The sequence below is a fragment of the Manacus candei genome, unplaced genomic scaffold (assembly GCF_025592945.1).
Source record: "Manacus candei isolate 608988 ecotype Guabito, Panama unplaced genomic scaffold, ASM2559294v1 h1tg000003l, whole genome shotgun sequence".
NCBI lineage: Eukaryota > Metazoa > Chordata > Aves > Passeriformes > Pipridae > Manacus > Manacus candei.
In genome coordinates, this window is record NW_026138051.1 from 2,434,662 (window position 1) to 2,449,288 (window position 14,627).

The following is a 14,627-nucleotide window of genomic DNA, read 5'->3' on the forward strand; positions in this document are numbered from 1 at the left end:
CAGCACATGGTCAGATGAGCAAATCAAGAGTGATCAAAACTGCCTGTGATGGGTCCACAGTGCTGTGCTACCTCCTGTCCAACCCACTGCCTAACTCAGTGATTGCTTTCCTGCTTCTAGAAGGTAACAATCCCCTGCCCCAGCAGCCAGACCTCATGTCTAAGTGGAGATGAGGTGGCTTCCAGGCACAGACAGAACACTGATGGAAGAAGGTTGTTGGGTCCTTCACACCCAGCTCAGTTGGACAGCTGAGAATCCTCCTGCTTGGCCCTGCAGGGCAGGAGCAGGCAGCACATCCTGCACTGCCAGCAATCCCTCTGGACAGACAGGTGAGGAGAAAGCCCTCCAGCCCTGGCACACACTGCCCATCTCTCACACTTTCACATCCCTCACTCTTCCTGCCTGAGCTTTCACTGCCTCTCTCCCCTCCATTACACACATTAAAAGAACAGATTATCCTGTTATGATTTTTTTTTAATCTCTTAGCAGTTTTTTACAGCCATAATTCTCTCCCTTTCCAGCAGAACAGCTTGTGCTGAGCTCTCCAACATGCCAGCAATCCAAGGTCTTGTCCTCTCTCCCTCCTGCCCATTTGCACCAATAAACGCTACAGGCTGTGCATCACAACACCCTCATCCAGCTCCTCTCCTCATGCAGGCAGGAGATTATGAGGACACATTAATAATTACAAAAACCAGGGTCTTCAAAGCCCCCCAGCCCCTTGGGGCAAATTCCCCTCATTCAACTCCAAGGGTTTAGTGGGTGATTTCTGCCAGCAGGTAACACCACACCCTGTTCCTCCAGTGCTTGTGCTGTATGGGCTCTGTTCCTCTAAATGACCTCTGGGTGACAGTCAGCATAGCAGAGACACAATTTTCAAGGCGTGAAAAGTTATTTTGCCTCAAAGCCTAACACAGGAATGCCTTTGAGCTCTTCCCCACGACTGGGAAATCCGTGGCTTTTGCCAGTGAGGTTCTGTGTCATCTCATTGCAGGTGCCATCCTGAGGCCTCAGTTCTTCTGTGGCCCATTGCAATGAAGTTGCAGTGATGGTAATGTTTCAGCTGCTCTTTGCCACTCTGCAATAACAAAGAAAAAGCCCAGAGGTGGAGAACCCACAGTAATGTGGAACTAACTGACCTGCACAGCAGCCAGCACAAAGGAGGACACTCAGTGGGAGAGAGAGACAACCAGACAGAGAGGCACGTCTGCAAGCAAACCAGCAGCTTCATACAACCCCTTGCCAAATTCCCTGCTGTTACAGGAACCAGGAGAGCAGAAATGCTCTTGATCTGCTGGAGAGGGCAAGGAGTGAAACCTTTTCCACTGGTGTGTCTCACCTGATCCTCACTGGAGGATCCTTACCCAAAGGTCAGGTTGGTCCTCAGAAGGATCAGGTGCAGCCTCATTATATGATACTCTTTTGCATCCTCCCACATTAAAAGCACCCAACACTTGCCTCTGCTCTCAGCCCACCTTAAGAAACGAAGCATTAGATGTTTCACAGTGCTGTGTTAGGGCTTCCAAACATTTTAGTAACCAAACCACCACTATTTAGCCTAGCTGAGACCATGATCCTTTAGTTGAAAAATAAGAAAGCCCAAAATCCTGACACTGCATTTCAGCAATTGAATGCTTGGGCGCTAGAGTGTATTAAAACCAAAATAATTGCCTTTTTCCTCTTCCTGCAGGAACTGTACCTGTTACAAATTCAGCACTGGAGAGCCTGCCTCACTCCCTGCTTTACAGGCAGTCTGGCAAAGGCAGCTGGAATGGCCTTTGCTCAGCCAGTTCTGTTTCAGCTCTACCACACAACTCACTGCTCTGCTCAGGGATCTCTGTTCTCCTCGTGCATTACAGCAACCCTGGCTGGCTGGAGAGGCTGTGTCCCATCTCCTGCAGCATCTCCTCTCCATCCCAGCCCACAGGAAGGTGACAGCCTGCCACTGGTGCATGTGCTGCAGTATAATTCTGCAATTTTGCTGCATTTGTTTAAAATCCTCCTGACACAAACCCATATCCAAAATCTCCCAAACATCAGGGGAATTCACGCTGTAGCTTAAGGTAACCCCAGGATTAGGAACCTGACACAGAAGATAGAGTCTAACGTCAGATGTTGAATTTCTGGCTCTCTACTACATTTAACAGCAGCAAATACAGCATATAAGTCAAGAGGTCTCTTGATCACCAGGCTTATGCTTTGAATTGCTAATTTCCTCCAAAACATTCTTTCTGGGTGGAAACTTTCCACTTCAGATCTTGGCCTATAAGGAAAAAAATATGGGAAAATTTTGAGGCAAGGCAGCTCAGCCTTTATCCCATGAGGGGGATGGAAATACAAACATGTTCCCTGCTGCTGGAAATGTTAATGATTTTGTTGTTGTTTAACTTACTGTACAAGAGAAGTAATAACATTTCAGCTCAGCATGCTCAGTGTCCTTTAAGGGGGAAGGTGGGAGGCTTGTGGATATTTCAGAGTTCAGCTCCCGTGTGGATGCTAACAAAGGGAGCATTCCCAGGCTGTCAGACAGCAGGACTCCCTGGACTGCCTAATAGCACATCCTGTTTCAGCAAAAGTTGTTTTTCTGCACATGTAAGTAAATAGTTTAAGCCTGAGATCAAGGGCCAGACGACCTACTTCCCAAGGCCCCACTGGTCAGGGTTTGGTGAGAGAGGAGGAAGAGAAATCTTTCTCCCACTGGGACCAACATACAAACAACACAACTTCCTCTTAGAGTGTGGGTCCTTAATTTCCATCTCTTTACAAACCAGGAATAGATACCCAAACACACTCCCTAAAAAAAAAAAATAATAATAATAAAAAAAAAAATCCCAAAATTCTCCTGGTTCTTACATGCTCCTGTGTACAACAAAAGGGAAAAAAGACTATCAGCTGTCTTTCACATAGCCAGGTATTTTCAACCCCATCATCCAAGGGCTAAAAATCCCAGGTGCCAAAGAACCTGGTCCCCTTTATTAATTAGAATGAAGGGTCCTTGGATTAATCACCTGTCCTTAAGAAGTAACATAAAATCTTTGCTGTGTCTGGAAGTGAGTGGCACAAAAGATGTCTTAATCACTGAGGGTGGGGGAAGTGGGGACTGTCCCATCTAATGAGCTGCTTTCTTAAATGACCACTTAGCCTTTTAACTCATAGCCAAAATGTTATTTTAATTCAAAGGATAAGCAGGTGCCACACGTCTTAATAAAGAAGCAGCATCTCTTCTGCTGGCTCAGTCACTCTCCATCTTCCCAAGCAACAGAACATGCACGTTCACACAAAATCTCAAGCTGAAAAATTTCACCAGTTCATTTTGCACTGGGAAACTGTGATGATGATGTCTCCACCTAACCAGGTGAGTGTGGGTGTGTGCCTACAACACAGCCATGCAGAACCGACTACCCCTCTCTCTGCTTAAAAATATCTTACGGGAATTTATTTAGGAAGACTGAAATCTGAATTTCTTTCACACATCATTTCAGAGTCCCAGCTGGGTTTTAAGTTGCTCTCTCCAAAGCTCACTTTTCCTAGAAATTCTTCCCATCTCTTCTCCTCCTTTGATTAAAGGATAATGACTCGAGCACCCAGAGGACCCAGCTCTGAGCCAACAGCCCTGTTGTACTGGTGAAAAAAATTGTCACTGACCTGACAGACAAAGGGAACAGGAAAAGGGGAAGGAGCAACCTCACAAAAGGGATGGGGAGGGGGCAAGAATTTGCCTAATGATTGAAAGAAGGTTGCACCAGCCATAAAAATTGAAAACACTTCTTCAGAAACTTGGCTCCTGTAGCCCTGAAACCTGCCAACTTACACCCACTAAAAATCTCAAGTCTTGTCTTTCTCCTCTAAGCGCCTGAACTTTCCCTTCCCTGCTGTTGGAGGCAGGAACCAAGACTTGCTGCACTGTGAAAAGCACAGCCCCCATTGCCACACTGTGTCACTGATCAACAACAGTGGGAAGAGCACACTCCCCGCCCGGGGATGGCTCAGGTGATGCTGCACTGGCTTCTGCCTTCCCTGGCACTTTGTTTCTCATTCTCAGTATAAAACCGGCACCAATTTCTCTAAATTGAATATTACACCTTTCCCCCAGGGTTGTCTTTATGATAAACTCCCAGTCGAAGCACCAGGTTCTCTGGCCTTCTGAGGCCATGAATTTTATGAGCAGGTTGTATGCCCCATGAAATCACATTTCCTCTCTCTACTTGAGATGTATCAGTGACCTTATTCTCGTGCTAAGGGAAACAACAGAGGAAAATGGGATGGAACTATTTTGTCTCAATTCTGAAAAGATCAGTTTCACCTTTATACACCTGTGAAAATGAGGGGTTTTAAGACTGAACATTTTCTGGTCAGTATGTCTTGCTTCATGAGACTTAAAATTCCTTTTTTATGCTTTTATTATGGGCATGCAAGCTAAAGGGGAAGCCTTGAATAGATTTCTCAAAATGTGATTATATTCAGAAATTCACCGTATGTCTCCAGAACTCAGGGCTTTTGTTTGAACCTATTCATTTAATCCCTTCCCTATCTCACTTTGTTTAGTTTTGCAAAGAGCCACTCCAGCCTGAGCCCCCATTCACAGTTACAGTCCTGGCCAATTTTAGTGAGCAGCAGAGACAAGGTCCCCCTCTCAGCTTCTTCAGCTGAGAAAGAGGACCTGAACAGAGCATCACATCACAGCACCCACTCCAACACCTTCCCATCCCAGCACTCCAGGCACCCACGTTCCCGGACACAGTGCTGCAAAATGAGATAGTTTGAAATTGCATGGTTGCAGTCTAGTCCCTGTCCAGAGTGCCATCTCCAGAGCCCTGCCTGGACAACTCCCACAGCAGCAGAGAAGGCAGCTTTCAGCACAGGGGAGAATGTGAGATGGCACCAGAGCCACGGCAGGCACACAAGCTACACACAAGTGCCAGGAAAACAGGAACCCTCCTGGCACAACTGAACCTGGTAGCTGGGACCTCACACAGCTTCCTCAACAAGGGTACTCTGGTCAGACAGGAAAGGCCATTACAGAGAATAACCAAACAATAACTCTCAGGGGTCCAGACAGGTTGGTGACAGCCGCAGGAAGGAAGGTGAGGAGGACCTTGGATTAGGGCAGAAGGAAAATGGACTGACAAAAATTTGACTCGACTTTTTTTTCCCCGACACTAAAAACCAAAATCCAAACAAACATTGGTTTCTCCCAGAGACAGAGTGGCATTTAGAAGTGTGGGAGTAATTGCTCCACACCCCTGTCACTGCACATGGCCAGTCTCAGTGTTGAAACCCCACAAACACAATGCTGCCAGTTCCACCAGCTGGGATGCTGTGCCAGAGGGAAGACTGAAGGGAACAGGCTGGACTGGGGACTCATAATAATCTGTGGCACTAAGTCTTGACAAACCACAGCCCAGGCTACCCTGTCTGGCATGGAGAGGGAGGCAGAGTGCTGAGCCCTGGGGAGCAAGAAAGGTCCCGAGCTTCCTGCAGGCAGTTCTGCAGTCGGTCAGGGCTGCCTGCATCAAAGGGACAGTCAGTGGTGGCAAGAGAAGACCTTGAGAGGGGAGGAGGAGGAACAACGAGTGAAAGGGAGTGGGGAGAAGCTGGGGGAGGGGAGGGTGGACACATAAAGGAGCAAGGCTGGACTGTGTAAGGTAATGAATGAAAAGGGCAGAGCTGGGACTATAGTCTGATCCTTGCCTACTACTCTAGAAATATTTGGGTCCCTGCCTTGTCCTGCTGTCTAACCCTCCCAAGAAGATGCTGGAAGGCCACCATGCACCCTGCCTAGAGCAGTCCTTCAGCTCAGGCAGAAACACTGCCAGGGTAAATAAGCCTTCAGTGTGCAGAGCACCAAAGCCGGTGAAGCCGGGATGCCGGCTACTATTGTTTGCTCTGGGAATCCGCATCTCTAACTGGTCTCCAGTTTCTCCCTTGTGGAAATGGTCTTGGCCACCTCTCTTGCTCCCACCCTGACACCCTTCTCTTCTTCTCTACAAGTTTCCTCACCCGCACAGGCATGGGCAGTGTTGCTGTGATGGGATCTACACACGCCCAAGGAGCGCATTCCCGAGGTTAACCATCTGTCCATATTTTCCCCCTTTTCCAGCCCAGCCAGGATCTGAGCGCGAAACAAATTTTTGTCATGGCCTACCTTCCGAGTCCACCAGGTCTGAGGCGCAGGGGCAGCGGCCACCGGGCTTCGGGAGCGGGGAGAGGGGCTGTCTGTGTGAATCAGCAGAGGAGCCCCGGTGACAGGGATTCATGCTGGGGCTGAGCACTGCTGCACACGCCTGCCTCTCCTCCTCCACCGCCCCGGCTGCTGTGTTGCTATGCAATCACATCACCAGGAACAGCATCTCCCCGAGCCTCCGAAGAGATACCCTTGACTCGGCAAAACACGGGAGGAACAAGGACGATCCCACCAAGTACCCGGCCCTTTGGAGATCTCGGCCAGCAATCGATCCGGAGGGAGGGGAGGGAGAAGAGTGGGGATGGAAAGACAGACACGCACGGGAGGAGGAGACAAAATACACACGGAGAGGGAGAAAGAAAAGGGAGGAGGGGAGATGAGGAGATGTACGAACGCAAAAAGCGCTGTGGTCTGACCTCTGGAGAGCTGACACGGGCTGCCGGGCTCAGACATGCTGCCCGCTGCTTGCCGACATCTCCCACCGCCTCCCAGGGCTGGCAGCTCTCATTTTAGGTTGGATATGGCCCTGCCTGTGCTGGAAAATGCCAGACACATTCACCTCCTTTCTTAACCACAATTTGGGTATCTGGCATAAGATTTAATAACTTAAAAATAGCCCATTTCAAAAATCAAAGTTAGAGAGGAAAAAAAAATAGCATAACCACTTCATTTTATGCTTCCTATTCTTCTTAGAAAAGAAAATTAAGTAAAGGAAGAGACGATTCTCCAAGCTGGGGTGGGGAGATTTTTTAAATGTCAGGGTATCTTGTCTCAGCTCACAAGACACAGAAGTACTTGAGCTGCTAAATTGGCTGAGGACACAAGCAGACACAGAGTTGGGATTTTGGTTCATAGATAACAGTTTACAGTTCTTCAGATCATTCCTCCCAAGGATTTCAAGCTACTCAAATTGCCACTGATGTTATTCTCATATAACACAAGAAGAAACAGAATTAAATTACTTGGTTAGAAAGAGAATTCCAACCTGATGCTAGCCTTGTGTTTTAACCACTAGACTTTCTCAGCCTCTCCATGGGAAAATTATAACTTAGGAAACACTATTTTCCTGATCCTTGTCAGAAAAACCTTTAATGAGCCTCAGTGTTTTTTTCCCCGAGTTGACAGATTAAAGTTGTTAATTTTCTACTCATACATTCATGTTAAACAGAAATATCAGAGCTGTTTATGAACGTTGTCCATTTTCCATTCCCCACCTCAGGTGAACCCCAAAATGCAGGTTCACTTGGCTCGTTCAGACCCAGCAAATGGACATGTAACAGCTTCACAATCCCACCACACTCCTGAAAATCACTTCTGGCCAAGCCACCTCTCTCTCAGCTGTGGAAATCACAACTGGTAAACTCTTTGCAGAGCCACAAGGCTTCCCATGGGCAGGGGAACAGTGGTCAGGAAATGCTGCTGCACAGAGTGACTGTGCCCAACCTGCCTCAGTTGCCCAGTGCTGTGCCCAGCGTGGTGTGGGGGGCACTACCCTTGAGCCAGTTTTGGTACCTGAAGAGCAAAACTTTCTGATGCCACACCACTGCTGGGAGGTGGATGTGAACGGACCAAAAAGCTTTTCTAGGTCACCAACTGAAACCTGGAGAAGGCAGTAAAAATGTAGTTGGTCTTCAGTAAAATACATTTGAAAGAGTCCTCAAAAAAACAGTGAGCTCCTCTTGATGGGACCAGCTGGAACCTGCAGCAGGTGTGTGGCTGACCCTGAGGAACTTCTTCCTTCATCCTGGGTAGATGAAGTCAGGAGCAGAGCCCATCAGCACACAGTGAGGCAAGATGCACAGAGAACTCATGCAACTACACTGAAAGGAGATTTTTAAATAGCAACCTCTTTATAGCTGGTCCTGAAAGGAGCAACACTGAATACTTCAAGTACCAACCCAAAAATATGTACCCACTCCACACACCTTCTGCTTTTAAAAGCCATTTCAATAGCTGCTGCTTCCACAACAGCTGTACCAATGCAACAAAACTCAGTCTGAAAAGCTGTATTTAGACCAAAAAAATAGATATGGATAGGAAGACAAAAATGAGCAGAGACTCTGCTGGGCTATTTTTGTTCATACATACAAACACACAAATAATAAGTCCTGGGTTAAGTAAGGAGAGCAAGGGGGAAAATAACAGAGTGGTGGAAGGGCTATCCAGGCAACTCCAAAGACACCATTCTCCAGAGAGACATGGCCAAATCCAGTGGCAGGATGTATCTGTCACCACCAACATCTAAAAGGGACGTGACAACATGGATAAACATATCAAGCCAAGTTGCACAGGCACACAAGACAGACATCAGCACAGAGGCATTAACAGACAGCATGAACCACAAAAACAAGGTGCTTTGCAGTACATGCATCCTAAATTATTGATGGTTTAAGGATAGCAAAATGCAGCAGGAAAAAACCAAAATCTCTTGTGTCAGTTTAGTTTAAATTGTGAGACAAACCAGAATCTCTGGTGAGAGAGCTGCTTCCATGGCTGGGAACGCCCTCCCAGGTCCCCCCATACTGTTCTAAGGATATAACTAGGGCATAAGGATATAACAGGGAATTCAGAACTCTAAGGGAATCAGGGAGACAAACTCAGATTTGTCCTAATCACAGTTTTCACATAAACACTATAACTTTTTTAAGTGTATGAGAAGGTTTTTGAGATGAGATGCTAAATTTGGTGTGCTTTGGGTTCTGAAGAGAGCTTAATCCTAAAAAGTCTCCCAAGGAACTCCAAGAGCCCAGCTTCCAAAAGATACAGTGGTACCTATCACATGCCTTTGCCTAACAAAACATTTCAGACGTTTTATGTTTTATTAAATCGTAAATATGTACCTTTTTAGGATGTTCCCCATCAGGGACATCTCTATATGCACCATGCTAAACATAGTATACAAACATAAAAACATAAACCAGTGTATCAACACAAAAATTAAAGCCAGGTTTTACAAGGCATGAACATGAAAGTGACCTATATACATATATATACTGACAGTGGTTTTAGTTTGAAAATTTTAAAAAGCTAGAAGTAAGGGCTGTCTCTGGTCTCACCCTGAGATATCTACTACATTCTTTTTATGCAAAGTCATTATTAATCACTTGTAAGCTGGAACATCCATAACACTAAATATTTTGCATCACCAACCAATAAAAACATTAACTAAAATTCTGGCATTCCCATTTTCAATGCAACACCTCAGGTTTCAACACAATTAAAGGCTATTACTTTTACTTTTTTGCTTCCCATAAGTTCCCACCAATTAACTTTCTCTTCTAAAATAGTCCTTGTCACAGGGAATTGGTTCCCAAAATGCACACTCTTTCTTCCCTCCTTTGAAACATCTCCTGAAACAGAAGGATCACCTTCCCTCTTGTACTGAAGAGGAAATGCTGTTACCATCCCTTGGAAATTTTGCTACGTTCTTTCCTTTTCTGAGTAAAGCTCAGATTTACCAATTTATCCCAATAGAAGTATTTTAGAGGATGATGCTTTGCCCAGGAACACAGAATGTAGACTGGGCAAGGTAGATTACAATTTACCAGTGTGGAATAAGTTCTCAAAAATGCCTCCTATGGAGCACTGCCAGGAACACACACGGGGAATGCAAAGTGAAGAAAGGCTTCAGGGAGCAGGAGGCAGCAGCAGCAAGGAAGGCAGTAGGTCAGAGCACGATCACAGAACTGTATCCAACTGATTTTTGCCTTGCACAGAGCACAGCAGCATTTTGTCAAGGGACCTCTGATGAAGAACCCACCTGGCATTCCCAACAGAGAAGCAGGTGGAGCCTTATTAGATTAATTCCTGAACTAGTGCTGGAGAAGCTGTTGGAGGCTGTGAAGTTCCTGCATGCAGAAAGAAAGTCATTGATATCCTAACAGCCTCCAAACCCCAAATGCCTACACCAAAGAAAAGAGTTAAACATTGACTAAGAATATATATGGAAGCAAATCCTTGCTAAAAGGAGAATATAGGAAGAGACCAAAAGGAAGAACACTTTCTCTAGAGCCATACACCCACAGTGTTCTTGTGGATCCAGCTGCTAGAGAAGAGTTTGGTGAAAGGCTTTTGAGCCAAGACAAGGTCCCTTATGGCTTGAAGAAATCCTGTTCCTCCCCAAGAGCCTGCAAATTCCCATTTTCCTGAGCCACAGGGCTCCCTCATCTGGATCCCTTAATTGAGTAACAGACAGGACTCTCACACAGCTGTCCATATCCAAGCAGCTTTGATGCAGGATCATTGATCTCAGTAGTTATGCTGTGCCCACCTGTGAAGGAAAAGCCAAAAGGAACAGATCTTGCACAAAGGGACAGACCTGCCCATCAATTCCAGTACATTAGTCAGGCCAGCAGGCCTGTGAGCACAGCACAAAGAGCCTCTCTTCAACAAGCAGGAACAAAACTAGAATTAGGGCCCTAAATTCAGCTTGAGAAGAACTTAAGAATAGTTGACTGGATATTGTTCCTTTGTTTGTTTGTTTGTTTGTTTAAACAACTGATGTCAAATAAAAAACTGCCCCTCCTTTGCTGGCATCAATAAGCACTAAAATCTTCCCAGAACAGATTCTACCCTGCTGAAAGCATTTAGAAAAACAGCAGGATGCTTTCTAAATGCACGGTACCTGGGGTTAGAGAGAAGAATGGGCAGAGAAGTGATACAAGCAGACAGCTGACATGCACTCAGAAACAGAATGAATCCCCCTTTTCATTTGCTCCTGAACAGGCTTTGAAACACTTCCCCCCTGAATGAGAAATGGGGGCCATAGGGGAGAGGGGAAATCTTGTCAGAGCAGCAAGCACCAAAAAGGAAGGAGTGGGTGTGAAAAGAGTGTTAAAGAATTTGGGGGAGAGATGGAGAAAGATGGAGAAAGAAAAGAAGAAGGAGAAAATGGTAGAAAAGAAAGCAAAACTATGCAGGAGAAAGGTTAAGACAGACAGGCAGCTTTCAGAGACTGTTTCGTTCTTCAAGAGCTGTCACCACATTTACAATGTGCTTTCCATCCCCTTCCTTATTTACTGGGCTGTGTACACAAAGGAGCAGAAAGCAAATCACACAGGAGCTGCTGAAGATTCACTTCGACATAGAACAGAGGTGCCCTTAGAGAAAGGAAACTGCTTAGTGATCCGTGTACAACCGACCATGAAGGCCTGGAGACTCCAGAGAGAGGGCTGGGAGAAAACCTGCAGAGAGCAGCCTCCTTCTGCAGAGATCACACACAAGACTCACAGGCAGCACAGACACTGGAGGAGAGCAAGTCAAACTGCACAGGGATACAGCTGCATATGAAAATATACCTGTACATAAGAAGCTTATCCCTGAGTTCTTTAAAGGAAGAGCCCAAATGATTCAGGCAGAGAATAAAATTTTTCCAAGTATCTGAGGCAATTTGCAGCCTAAATCCAGTGCCTGAAGCTCAGGAGCTCAGCCACATTAGTGAGTGAAATATCCCATCACCTACAGCCTGGACTGGAACAGCCCATTCTGTGTCACATTTCTGGCAGGTACCACAGCTTGCCTGGTGCATGTTCACTCATCAAGCTGTAGAAAGGGATCGTGTCTGAGCCTACAGATTTCTAAATGCTGTCAAGGTTAAAACAGTATTTAGAGTCTGTGTAAGCACCTGCAGCTTTTTTTTTTTTTTTGGAAGATCAACTGTTTCACTTTCCACATTTGTGCAGGACTGTAGCGAGCCTGAAAATGGAGATTATGGCACTTTTAAAAAAAATCTTACCCTCTGTTATGCAGACTTTTTACTCCTACAAGACAGGAAACTGAGAGGCAGAGAGGCATCCTCACAAGATACACACCTTACCAAACATTATATGTAATTCAACACCTCCCTTGCCAACTATAATTACTCGGGAGTTACTTGGACAGGTCTAACAGATAAAGTTCTCAGGAATCCGGTGCTGAAAACCACGTCACCAAATGCTAAGAAAGACATAAAAGGCATTCTCAGTCAAAAACAAGGTTTGGTGAAATCAAACCTCGATCGGATCATAATAATTCCTTTTCTTTTAAAAAGCACAGCAGTGAGGGAAATCTATCAATACAACATACATTATCTTTCCTAGAAGAAAATACTTGAGGACTTTGTTCTTTTAAGATATTCCTCTTCCAGAGCAATCTTGTTACTAATATCTGCTGTTTTCCACCCAGACTGGATGCATCCTCTGACTAAAAAGCACATGAGGAGCTCCCTCACGCACTCTCAGGAGCCACAGAGCTACAAATAAAATTGGTCCAGCGTGTATTATTAATGACAAGTTATCAGAGGATCTAGGACAACAGGCAGACAGGAGTTTCACTGTGCTGTGACTGTAGAGAAAATGAATCCTTTGCCAGGTCAGAGCCCTCAGTTTCCCTTATTCTTGTCTCCTGTGTGCAAAGATTTGTGATAAGCCATTTTGTCACAGCAGCCAGGGGGAGATTACCCTGCCCTGAAGGGCTTATAACTGAGCTTTGACTAAAAGACAAAGGGAACCAAGTGAGGAGACACTGGGTAGAGGTACAAAAATCTTAAACATTACATAAAAAAGGCAAAAGTGAATTTTATTTTGGTACCAACTAAATGTTGTCAGGAGAGTTCAGGAGCACATATATTGGCAGTTGTTAGAGCTGCGGTACAAGCCTCATAGATTCAATTTTCTGAGTGGTTACAGCTGTACCACCTTCTAAATCCTTGGGTCCTGATTTATTCATGGCATTAGGAATGCAAAATGCAAGCAGAGGGAAGTAGGCCAACAAAAGAATAGAAAGCAGGGATACAGAGGAACCAGTTTCTTCATTTCAGCTGAAAACAGGTTGAAATTATTAACTCTTTCAGAGCAAGCTCTCTCTGAAATGCATCAGACTCTGTTGCCCTAAGATGCACAAATGAGTCTCTCATCCCAAAATAAAATAATGATTAACAGAAACCCAAAACAAACATGGCTTCAGAAAAAAGAATTCAGATTAACTGTAGCCCAAGGTATTTGTATTTTCAGATGCATAATGTTCAGGCCAACGTGTCTGACAGGGAGGGGTTAATGGCTTCAGTTGTGTGAACTGGGGACCAGATGTTCAGCTGGTGCAACTCAACAGAGATCCATTAGAAATTAGTGGAGCTGGGCCTACTTAGCCCAGATAGGATTTCAAGGTACAGGGCCAGAATCCTATCTAATACCCTGATTTCACTCAGATTTTTCCGAAGGGAAAGGCCTCACTTTTTGAAAGCATCTGAACAGGCTACTAGTAACGCTAGAGGATGTGGTTAAATTGAAACAACCACTGCCATGGCCTGCTTGTAATATTACAAAACCCCTACACCAAAAGCCTGTAGAAGCCTCCTGACAAGGAAGGACAGACAGAAAGTGGAGCTTCTCAACAACTTTTTGTCATGGGGAGACAGGACACAAAACAGCATTCCCAGCCAACAGCAGAAATTTGGATCTCGAAACATCATCCTCTAGAAAGAAAACACACACTCAAGAGCAGACCCAAGTCATATGAAATAATACACTTTCCTTCTAGTGAATTGTGTGGAATATAATATCACTCCTTCAGAGGAAGCTTGCAGGCCTAACCTAAACCTCAATATTCTGTGGGGTGCTGGTTGACAACATGTGACCCTTAAACGAACTTTTCAGCCTGCATTGTTTCTATCATATAGTACCACAACGCAATTCTTCTACAATTTCAGTGTCTACATCCACTGACACCTTACAATGGGCAGAAACAGGCACTGGAGGTGAGTCACTCATTTGTCACTTACCAGGAAATGAATGGGTCTTGACTATCTCCAGTTTTGTGCTCTGAGCAGATGCTGTGGTCAGCCAAGTCCTTGAGCACATGCTTGTGATGGGAAATGGTTTATAAGATTTACCATGATGATTAAACTGCAAAGAGCAAGCAGGAAACAAAACCAAAACCAAACCAAATCAACAAAAAACCCACAAAACAAAACAAACAAACAAAAAACCAAAAACAAACCACCAGAAAACAGAAAAGGTACAGTAGCATCATTCCTCCCTAAAAAGGTCATTCTTCCATTCAAGTGCAATGCTAATGAAGTTAGATATTTATAAGAAAAATGTCCAAATGTCAAAAATAACAAGAGATGTCACAGCACACGGAGAAGCTAAAAGTCCTCTCAAGTGCCCAACGATACCAGACACACCATTGCTGCATGGCAAGGATTTTAAACAGCCATTTTGACCAACAAAGCTGACATTAAAGGAAAGTTATCTGTCCTATTACTGTAATTCTGCAGCTATAAGTGTCCAGTCTGCACACTTGAATGACAAAACTGTGCACAGTCTGCTTAAATTCTTTCATAGCACAGGGTATAATAAAAGACCTGTGATGTAACAAGTCTCCCATGACATGATCTTGTGTTTTCTCAACCAAACACTAACATCAAGGGAAAACTTATCTGAGGGATAAGGGACCAACAACTACC

General features: G+C 45.1%; 1 protein-coding gene across 4 annotated transcripts in view; it reads right to left on the reverse strand.

Annotated features, from left to right (window-relative positions):
- DRP2 (dystrophin related protein 2) overlaps nt 1–9,749 on the reverse strand; it is a 30,639-nt gene extending 20,890 nt beyond the window's left edge. For 3 of the 4 annotated variants that reach the window (XM_051785604.1, XM_051785593.1, XM_051785579.1), the window contains exon 1: nt 6,146–6,591. The gene's annotated coding sequence lies outside the window, so the exon portion shown is untranslated. Of the gene's footprint in view, nt 1–6,145; nt 6,592–9,729 lie in introns of those variants that run through there. The other variant, XM_051785587.1, reaches the window with a different exon arrangement.
- Nucleotides 9,750–14,627: the final 4,878 nt, after the last annotated feature.